General features: G+C 49.5%; 1 long non-coding RNA gene across 1 annotated transcript; it reads right to left on the reverse strand.

Annotated features, from left to right (window-relative positions):
- Positions 1 to 1,949: 1,949 nt before the first annotated feature.
- On the reverse strand, positions 1,950 to 2,584 carry LOC144738450 (uncharacterized). Its single transcript, XR_013589271.1, has 2 exons — positions 2,500 to 2,584; positions 1,950 to 2,349 (listed from the first exon to the last, which is right to left on the reverse strand). It is a non-coding gene; the product is annotated as an uncharacterized LOC144738450 (long non-coding RNA).
- Between the last annotated feature and the right edge of the window lie 9,043 nt (positions 2,585 to 11,627).

The raw sequence follows: 11,627 nt of genomic DNA on the forward strand, positions 1-11,627 counted from the left end.
TGCCGCCTGCACGGGTGACAGGTGTCCGTTTATCAGGCCTTATCTATCCCTGAAGCAAGGTTGCAATTCTGCCATCTTAGCCCTCCTCCCGTTCATTACTACAACACCTGGTGTTTTGCAGTTTACTGCGCTTTGGTGTGTTTTCATTCATTATATATCAATGATGATAATATATAAAAATATCAAGTTTGGAAGAAGGGTTAGGATACAACATTCCGCCCTTTTAAAAATGGCCAGTGGTCAAATGGCCACGGGTTATTTTTAAAAAAATGTATACCCTTCTTCCATCATGAACCATCGATTGTCCTCAAGTTTTGCTGCTATTTCCTTACAACGCGCGCGTACGTGTCACAACTTAACATGGTTATAGGTGACAAGAGAGAGGAGGAGAAAAAAAATTCTAAAGGAAGGTAACACGATAAGGGAGGGAGAAATTATTCTATTGACTACGTGTTATAGGAGATATCGTTAAAAATATAGTTTCTACGGTTATTCTTGGGTGGCATCATCAGGCCTTGGCTCCCTTCTAGCTTGGAAAGGTACGTTAGCAGGAGCGTGAGCAGGAGGGCTGCCATTTCCTGGAAAACATGTTACATATTATCGTAGTGTGATATGCCCATTAGTTTAGTTCCCCAGAGATTGGTGTTTTATTCTGAGTTAATTTTTTATGTCCTAAGGTTAAGTGTACTATGCACTTAAGCTTCCTGGAATTCGTACTCTTTAGTTTTTATTTTTATTTTTTTGGAAGGTCGTGTAGGTAGGAAACATATAATAATAAAAAGTATTGTTTGTTGGTTAATTATCTTTGTTAAGTTTCTACTTTTCGGTACGGAAAACGTTAAGAAACGCGAAGTTTCAACCGTTATTTATTCTGCCCTTATCTGTATCTCTAGATGTCTTGGGAGGCTAGTCCATACATCTTTTGTCCATTTGGATGTCCATGACCTCTTTGTGACTGAACTCTCAACACTTTAACCGCCCTCCATGTTTCATGGATTCCTGGTGTTCTTGTGAGGAGAAGTGAGTTGTTTTCATTAATTAATTAAAAAAAAGGTATATATATAAAAATTAAAAAAATTATTATATTTTTTTGAATTGTTCTTAATAAAAAAAAAAAATAGACACAACAATCCGCCCGTTTGAAAATTATCAGGGGTCGATTTGGCCACTGGCGAATTTCCAAACCAAGTAAATGCCCCTTTTTTTGTGTTATGAATCTATAAGCCGCCCTCACTCTCGGCGGTTATTCTTACGACGCACATATGTATCACCATCGTAACATGGTTACTTTTGAAATAAGCAAAAAAAATAAAACACCACGTTAAACATCGGTACTAATCCATAACGCATTCCTTCCATAGCGCGCATGTATCACAATCTTAACAAGATTACATTTGAAATAAGCAAAAGAAATAAACTTTAACATCGATATCCCCAGTTACATGGTTCTCATCCCTCATAACTCCGACGGATATTAATTTTTTTTGGTTTTGTTAAATCCTGGGAAACGCTATGTAGCGGTTTCGAACGCATTTTTGCGTTAATTCCCTCCTGTTACATCCTTGCAATCTTTTTACCAAGTTCCGAGTGTCTGGTTTACCACTTATCACTTTGATCATTCGATCACGGTTTTCCGGTTCGTTTTTGTAATTTCCCCTCTCACTCTCTCGCGTCGTGGGAGTGTGGGGTGTAAAATTGTGCTGCACATAATCAGAATTCGCGCACACAACCAACTTATCTACTCCGTCATCACTGGCATTCGCTCTCTCTGCGATTACATGCACATTTGCCGAGTCAGTGTGTCGATTTAATTCTGTCCCTCGTAATGTTGCCCTCTTTGTTTTTACGAGTGTGTTGGATTCCAACACCATTCCCGATACGTCATAGACATTCGTCTCCATTTTAGCACTCCGATCCACATAAATTTTGGTTTCCCTTGGATATTTTCCATTCAAAGGCTCATGCCTGCGCTCCTCAGGGCGTGTCCCTGCTGTCGGTTTTTGTACTGTCCGATCACGCTTCAATGCAACCCTGTCCTTGTATTCGATCCGCGCGTCATTTACGGGAGTACTGTCCACGCCTTTGCCCGCCCTGTCACCTGCAGCCTGCCCGTATTTCTCATTGAGTTTCGGGTTTAATATCTCGGCGGGTGGGGCGCGCGTTGGCCGCTCGCTCGCGCTCACTGTGGGTCGTTCATCATGTCTTTGGACCGCATTCTGTGTCATTCCTCTATTCCCTCCTGGTATAGCCGGTGGAGGAATTGGTCGGAATTGGATCAATTGTGTTTGACCTCCCATCCTGCGATTCCTCTGAATGTTCGCATCCATACCTCCGCGGTCTGTGTAACCCCTTCCCGCTAGGTGGTTATCTTGCCATCTCTGTGCGTAATTTGAACCTTGCGTGTGTCGTGGGATGGGGTGTTGATATGGTTCTGCTCTGAACCTCTCCCCCCTACGATTCTCCTGCATGTTCGCATCCATACCTCCGCAGTCTGTGTACCTTCCCGCTGGATGGTTATCTCGCCATCTCTGTGCGTAATTTTGGCCTCGTGTGTGTCGTGGCATGGGGTGTTGGTATGGTTCTGTTCCGAACCTCCCCCTCCTGCGATTCCTCTGAATGTCCGGCTTTATGCCGCTCTCATTCTCGTGCCAACCTCTCTCTGGGTTATTTTGCCATGTGTGCGTGTTTGTTTGCTCCGCCCTGCATTGTGGGACTGCTCGGTGATTTTTATTCCTCTCTGAGAGGCTGGGTTCTTTATCCCTTTCCCTGTGTTCTGGATCCGAATTATGATTCTTAGCTCTGTATAACCATGCCATGTACGCCTTGCCCTCTATGCGGCGTAATGATGCGGTTTCTGGATTCACAACCATTCTCACCCTTTCTGTAATCTCTGGGCTCAAGGATTCAAAAAACATAGTTTTGAACATTTTATCTCCTTCGTGGTATTGATTCACATCGCCTGCGTAATACGCTCTTTTAAATTGCACGAGGTAGTCACGTGGATCTTGGTCCATGCCCTGGGTCATCGATTTTACAGCATAAAACCCCTCAGTGAGTGTCGAATATTCTCCAAACTTCCGAATCACTGCCAGGCTCAGTTGTTTAAAATCATTTCTAACCTTGTGTGGTAGTGACTTTACCCATGGAATAGAATCTTTATTTAAGCTTCGTTTCAACAAACTCGCTTTTTCATCCCGTCTCATCAACCCTCTAATCATTGCCTCCTCTTCCACTGTCGCGATATGTGTGTGGATATCCATGGACTTACTGTGGGGGTCAAAATCGGGAATTCTGACTAGAGCCTTGTCCATCAATTTAAGGGTTTTACTGTTGAAAAAGTATTCCGAAAGTTGGTCGCCGTCAGCGTCATCATCAAACAAGTTATCATCAGGCAATCTGTCACTTTTATCTGTTCTGTGTGGGGCGTGATTAAGCGGTGTGCATTTTCTGTGTGCGCGCCCAATGCCGTGTCGCTCGTGTTGCCATTTCCCTTCAGTTTTTGCCTCTGCCCTTAGCGGAGCACGTCCCGTCGACTTTACCTTAACATTTTGCTTCCCTCTATCTGTGAAGTTGTCAATCTCACATGTTTTTGTTTGCATATGTATCTCTCCATCCCTTCTCTCGAATGAGTGTGATTTAATGTTACTTCCATATTTATTCTGTGGATCCACGTCTGTGAGTTTCGCTGGTGTCGCGAGCCCTGATTTCTCCTCCCTTACGATGGTGTGAGAACATTTTTCCTCGTTTATTAGAGACGATTTCTCTCCTGTTTCCTTCCCGAATTTTCCTTTATTCCACCATCCCTGACTGTATGCCTGTGTGAGGAGGAATGAGTCCTGTCCTGCCTTCTCTGCAGCTTTTGCATCGTGTTCGCCTCTGTTACATTTTATCCAGTCAATTAGTTTCCTCCGAGGTGTGTTCGTGTTATCGATACAGCTCCCTCCCCATATGTCTCTCTGACTGTACTGCTTTGTAACAGATTGGTCGGTACGTTTTAATACGAGCTCCCCGTACCCCGTCACCCATTCAAAAATTATTCTTAATCCTATCATCTCAAGTGGCAGGAGTTACTTTGACATTCCCCTTCAGCGCACATATAAACAATTGTATCACAGGATGCGTCAGTTCAACTCGAGCAAATAATTTCAGCCCAGCTGTCTTTGTTATACTCTGCTACTCTGGTATTTCCCTTCAGAGCGCGTTTTGTTTTGTTTTACGCCCGTTTACAATCACAAGGCAACGTTAGTTCACAACTCTTTGATTAACACAACAGTGATTCGTTCCTGAATTCATGCATAAACTGTCTGCGAGAAATCCCGGACCCGAGCCCCCATTATGTTGTATATGTTGGGTTTGAAAATTTTGATGTGTTGTATGCGTGCGTGGGTGAAATTATTATGTTGTATGTGTGGGTTATGAATATTCAGTGAAAATAATAATAATCAATTGAAATTTGGCCAAATGTGTAATTATCCGGAAATATGTTAATTGAGGTAATTATGCACATTTAATTATGCCAATTCGAGAGGTAATCGTAGTAATTATGCGAGTGGGTGGAATTATGATGATGCAAGTCGTTATGATAACCAGACCCCGCCTCGGTGACGAGGGTGGGTTATCGATCGGAATAAGGCAATTAATCGTATGCAGTTATGCAGGTGTGGTGTAAGTATGCAAGATTAACTTAGATTAACTCGGCATCGTTGTCTAGGTTCGTCTCATTCTCGCTTATCTTTAGGTCCCCGGTTCACCCCGTTATCGCTTTAACATTTATTGAGTATGTGTTAGTGTGTTTATTAAGGTCACCAAGTTCAGATCTCAACGCAGAAGCAGATCTTATGCATAGACTTCAGGAAAGAATCACACAACCACTTCTGTATTAATCAATTTATTACTAATTCAACCTCAACTATGATATAGTATGCGAACTCTCAATCCCGGAACGTCAACACGGCATCAATACAGTATCATCAATGATTGTCTGATTTCACTTGACAACGGCACATAGATCCCGCGTAACGCGATGGTTGTTAGTGAGAGAGAGAGTCGTTAAAACATGCAAATACTATGCTAAGAAAACCTTAACGTTAATGAATGATTATACTTGAAAGATTATACGGCGATAAAAACACAATCAAGACAGTTATTATTCTTAAAGGCACCAATCTCAACAGATACATCGGCAGGTTATCTGACAACAGAATGGCTCGGAGTAAGGCCTGCGACGGCGCTCCTTTTCCGAAGATCGTTATCTTATACAGAGTTTACTAATTGGGGACCAGATCACCTGTTAAGGATCTGGTGGGCCACCACTCCCCACGTGAGCGTTGCTCGGCGGAAGGAGGTGCCAAGAATCAATTCGTATTGATGGATCTGTTGGGAATTTAAGCGATTAAGAGTACAGTCCACTAAATATTAAAGATAAAAATTACGAATACTCTTATAAATGACGGATGGCCATCACTCGGTCTCGAGTTTTTCTTCACAGCCACGGATGGCTTATGGGTTCGAGTGGGTTTGAGTGGTAAGAGTTGTCTTCAATAGTCAGTGTTCGGAGTCGGTTCTTTATGTCAAGCAGACGCCTGGTGGTCGTGTGGTGAGGGGGCGGTGCGCGTCATACGTATTAGTCGCTCCTCTGTCACCGTGGTGAATTGGTTGGATGCCTGTTGATACGCTGTCGTAGTTCGGAACCCGGTCGGTAGGTGGCGCCCACAGCTCGCTCGCAGCGTCGTCGCCAAACCGCGATTCTCGCGGCAGCAGGGAAACCGACTCGGCAGAGGTTGAGCTGTCAAGCGGGTCTTGCCCGCCTGCAGAGGAGATGGGGAGCCGCTTGAGTCGAGCCCCGAGAGCCGGCTGAACTCGGCTGAGTCCCAGAAGCTGAAGAGTCGAGCCGACCCTTGGTCGCAGCTCGCCCTTGAGTCGACCCGCTCGGTCGAGCTGAAGATGAGTCGAGCCGACCCTCCCGGTCGAGCTCGCTCCTGAGCCGACCCTGTTGGTCGCACTCGTGATGAGTTGACTCCTGGTCGAACTGGTTTCCAATGCTCAGGGTCCTTTCTTTTATGCCGAAAAATCCCTTTGGGTCCTGCCCACAAGGCGGGGTTTTCTTTTGATTTACTGTGTCAGGATCTGTCCGTGTGTAGGTGTGTTCATGTGTGTGTCCGTACGTCCGTGTGTCCTTGTGTGCATCACCCATGGTATTTTCCGTTGTCATACTCCCTCCATAAAATCCATGAGCAAACAATCAGATGTTACAAATTGCCTCGAAGTCGTCTCTCTGTCTGGGTGCAATATTATCTCTTGTCTGGCCTCCTTCATGAACCAAAACACAGACGTTACAAATCGTCTCACAGGCGGGTCTGTCCGTGTTGCACGACCTGGAGGGAGGGGCACACTCCCTCCGACCCTCACAGACGCACACAGACATGGTTAAAAAGTTTTAAATTAACATTTGTCCCTTACCATTTCCCAGTTATGATTCTGTATGTAGCCTAAGGTGTGTCGTTTCCCATCGTGGTGCTTGACCCAAGTGGAGGTGCCTCCCCGAGCACATACACACTCCCATCCCGCGCTGCGGGGATACAAAGACGGCCGGGATCTCCCTTTCTCTCCGACCCTGGGTTTAACATCGCTCTTTTATTATGTATTTTATTTCGACCTGGTGGTGATTCATTCATCCCGTTATGCTTCGGGTCGAGCCTACCCTGTTGTTAAATTCCGACTTTAACAGTGACTTTAATAGCAATACAGAATAATTGAGCTTTTTGACTTAACTAGGCAAACACGAACTTCTGGTAACCCCCGCAGCCTCGCTGTTCAGCTGAGCCAGCAGCCTTGAGAGTAACAACACCCTATTCTCGCCTCACTGTGGTCATCCAACCTTCTGCTCTGGGAGTGTGATTAATTTCAGGACAAGGCCCCCTCACGTTCAGACGTGCAGTGGTTGTTAATCAGCCCCCTCTCCTGTATACACAACCTTGAGCTGGGCTTATCTTGGCTCTTTCAGCTGCAGCAGAACAAGGCGTATTCCTCCTCCCTGTGTGCACGTGTTCCAATTAGCTCGAAATCCCTAACACACAATCAGTGATGACCCCCCCGGCCTTCTGTGGCCGTGATCCAGACAAAGGCGCCTCTGCTTCCTTTCATTGCATTCGAGTCGACACTGTTCCATTATTCGCCCATGTGCTGAGGTCATAGATGTGAAGTACCGGTAATTACGCTGGACACCCAGGTTGAGGCACACGTATGTTTATTCAAGCTTGTCGGTACAGGACAGCACTAGAGGGGGTAGCGGCCCCCTCACCCGGATAACTGGGGATACACCCTAGCTAGTCCTGACCTACTCCCAAGTCCTCCACTAACGGGCTAGGGGAGGCTAACTGGCCCGACACTGGTGAGTCGGGCTACGGTCTCCGGAGTCCCAGGGTACTGACCCTGGTTCACGGAACCACGCCTCTGGCTCGATCCTCCGCAGCCCTTACAAGGGCGGCGTCGAGGGGAGTCCAGGGCTTCTAACTAGAAGATCTTCCTTCTTCCTCCTTCGTTCCCAGACTGAGCCACGAGCTCTCTCTGTCCTCCCCCTTTATACCCCCCGTCAGGATCACAACCCCCCAGGCTGCCTGATGCGGACGTCGCTGCGGGCACCCCACCCCCGTGTACTCCCGGAGCTCCGCCCACTGTGTTTATTCCCCGTTGGATCCCATGCACCTACAGCCCTCCCGTAACAACCCTACATCACTCCCCCCATTACAGCTCGCAGCCGTCCCGGCTGCAACAATTCCAATAAAGGAACATTTACCCCTCAACCCCGTGTGTGCCTCATTTTTTTTTCAACAAAATGCAAATTGAACAACAACAACAAGAACAACAAGAAGAACAAGCACACCCCCGAAGGGAATGTCCGACGCACCCCCCCCCCGTATAAATACGAAATCCGTAAAAGCGCGTATATACAACTAGCCAGGAACTCCCCCAGCACACACAGCACACCCACGACACACAACGCACCCACAACACACACACCCCGCCCACACACACAACACAACACACACAATGTGGCAGGAGCGCACCACCGACGCAGCATACAGTAACCATGACACGTGAAATAAAAAAAAAAAAAATTTCTTCTTTCTGTATATTATAAGAGTCTGCGCATCTTAGCGCGCGTCCTTGCCGCAGGCCCGTCACACGAGGCAACCCCGGACGGCGGACCATCCGGTGGCGGCTGTCCCTTTCGAGATGAGGTCGCGATTGAAGTGGCGCGACCGTCGGCATCACCCGTGTGGGTTGTAGGGCATGAGCCCGTCATTCCCGGTGCACCTGTGGGTGGGACAGCCGGCAACACATCAGGCGAGAGCAGCGACGGACCCTCCGAGTCGGTCGACCCCCCACATGCTTGGCCCCGCGCGTGTGGAGTGGGCCCTCGCACCGCAACAAACGGTTTTAGCCTAGAGGGGTGTACAAACCACCGGCGCCTGCCCCATTTGATTCGAACGCACTGAGGCCTCAAAACCTCGACAACCTCGACGGGGCCCCGCCACGGGCGCACGAGTTTAGAGGAGGTCGCGAGCGGTACCTGGGGACAGTGCAGCCATGCCCTGTCCCCCGGCTTCCACTGCAGCACGTGCGCGCGAGCCAGCCTGAGGCGCTCGTTCGCCTTTTGACGCCTGTCAGAATTTAGCCTCGCAGCATCCCGCGCCTCAGTCAGTTTGTCAAGGTTAAATTTAACGTGTTCATCCAATTTAATTTTACCCAGCGGCGCGGGGATCTGCAGCTGTGCCGGAACAGGTGGGTCGGGTTCGCGGCCATACATAAGAAAGAATGGTGAAAATCCCGTCGCAGCATGGGGAGCCAATCTGTATGCCGCTAGAACCCCTTGAATTTGTAAGTCCCAATCAGTCTGTGAGTCCGAGACTTGCTGCGACAACATAGACGAGATGGTGCGATGCAGACGCTCGACCATCCCGTCCGTTTGCGGGTGATAAGGAGAGGTTCGAATTTTTTTCGTTCCTAGGAGATCACAGACTTGTTTTAGGAGTTTCCCGGAAAAATTTCTACCCTGGTCGGTCAACAACCGCTCCGGGGCACCTTTGTCCATGACATAACCTTGGACAAAGGCGTCGACGATGGCTGCTGCCGACTGATTCGCCAGGGGCCAGGCCATAGGCCAGCGCGTAAAATATTCGACCCCAGTAAGCAAATATTTATTTCCCCTGGGGGTGGCGGGGAATGGCCCCAGAATGTCCAGTGCGACCAGTTCATTTATTCTGGAGACCTGGATGGACTGCAAGGGCGGGTTCGACTCCCGTGCTGGTGGTTTGCGCTGCGCACACTGAGGGCATGCCGCCAACAGATCAGCGACATCCCTAGTCATGCCCGGCCAAAAATAATTCAGCTGGAGCAAGGCGAGTGTTTTCTGGGTACCTAGGTGGAGGAGGCGCTCATGAGCAGCCCACACCACCTTACCCCGTAGGCCAGAAGGGACCACCAGCCGGTGACGCTGGGATTTCCCGTCCCAATGCATAAGCAAGCCCGCATGGGTTTCCCATGCGTCGGCATGACCCGTCAAACGCCCCCTCTCCCCGGCGCGACGACGCAACGCGAGGAGGGAGGCATCCTCCAACTGGAGGCGCCCCCATTCATCAACGGGCAATCCAAGCAGGGAATCTCTCCCCTGTTCGGCGATATCAATGGGGACTACCGTTTCATCGTCGGCGGCCGCCGCCAGGACCGGAACCATCATGTCCCCTACTGGCTTGCAACGCCCCGACCCCAGGAGGCATGCGCATTCGGAGGCGGTTGGCATCCGTGACAGAGCGTCAGCGTTGGTGTGGCGAACGCCCTTACGATAAGTGGTTTCAAAACTGAAATCCTGGAGGACCTCCAGCCATCGGGACAATTGTCCCGATGGCTGTTGAACCTTCAGGGCGTACTGCAGTGCCGCATGATCTGTGCGGACGGTGAAATGCCGACCGTACAGATATGGGCGATACTGTTGGATGAAATAGACAATTGCCAACAGTTCCCTACGGGTGACACAATATCTTTGCTCCGTTGGAGACAACACCCGACTGCCGTACGCGACCACCCGTTCCACGCCGTCAACCACCTGGGAAAGCACGCCTCCAATACCCGTGTTGCTCGCGTCGGTGTCGAGCAAAAACGGCCTCGAAAAATCTGGGTAAATCAAGGGAGGAGCCTTCACCAGCGCGTCCCGAAGGGAGCAGAAAGCAGCTTCCTCATCCTGACCCCAGTGGAACCGAACCCCTTTAGATGTTAACGCGTGTAGGGGTTTGGCAATCGTTGCAAAATTAGCGACGAAGCGTCGGTAATATGATGCGAAGCCAATAAAACTCCTGACCTCTCCCACCGAGGTGGGAGTCGGCCAGGAGCTGACACACTGCGTTTTGGCGGGATCGGTAGCAATACCCGAGCGCCCTACGATGTGCCCCAAATAACGCACCGACTCGCGTAACAAATGGCATTTCTGGGGCTTAAATTTCAAATTAGCAGCCCGCATCTTTAGGAAAACCGCCCGCAACCTCTGGAGATGTTCATCAAAAGTTTTACCAAAGACAATAACGTCATCCAAATAAATCAGGCACGATTCCCATTGCAATCCAGCCAAAACCAATTCCATCAATCGCTGGAAAGTTGCCGGCGCTGAGTGTAAGCCCATCGGCAACCGGTTGAATTGGAACAGGCCGTGCGGTGTACGGAAAGCAGTTTTAGGCTTAAAATCATCGTCCAGAGGAAGCTGCCAGAATCCCGAAAGTAAATCTAGTGTGGAGAAGAATCGCGCTCCCGCCAAAGCGTCCAGCGATTCGTCCATCCGTGGGAGCGGGTATGCGTCGGCAACCGAAATTTTATTAAGGCGCCGAAAATCCACGCAAAACCGCAACGAGCCGTCCTGCTTTTTAACCAGGACGATCGGCGCTCCCCACGGGCTGGTGGAGGGAGAAATGATGTCGGCGGCTAACATGTCATCAACAGCCGATTTGACATGGTCCTTTTCGGCGGGACTTAACCGAAACGGATTTTGGCGAATTGGCGCGCTGTCACCCGTGTCAATATGGTGACGCAGCAGGTGAGTGCAACCCAAATCATATTTATCACGACTGAAAACGTCGGAAAATTCCCTCAGTAGCCTTCTAAGCTGTTGGCGCTCTGAATTTGTCAGGTCCGTCGATTCCGCACAAAGCGCGTCGAGCCACCCTTCATCGCTGTCCGAATGTGGGAGCATCCGGGAAGCAGAGCCAACGTGGTTCGCGACAGGTACCTCGCAGGGCATCGGCGTCGCATGCGCGAGCACCGTCCCTTGAGGAACCACCACCGTCTGCGATCCCACATTGAGGACCGCGATGAAAGGGTCCCCGTCCCCTCTTACAACGGTCTGGGCCGGAATCAAATGAGGTCCATTAACCCCGGCCCTAGACGGTCCCAGCAAAACACCCTGATCCCCTATGCCCTTAGCGAAGGGCTTACGAAGTTTCAGAGGCACTAGCATTTGAGCTCCCGGCGGCACACGAACAGTCTTAACAACGAACGCCGGTACCGTCGCGAACGCCGTCGGAGCCGCCGCAGGGGATGGCAGGAACGCCATGCGCCGCCCCGACGGAAGCTCAATGCAT

This window comes from Lampetra planeri, chromosome 82, assembly GCF_965212315.1.
Source record: "Lampetra planeri chromosome 82, kcLamPlan1.2.h2, whole genome shotgun sequence".
Lineage (NCBI taxonomy): Eukaryota > Metazoa > Chordata > Hyperoartia > Petromyzontiformes > Petromyzontidae > Lampetra > Lampetra planeri.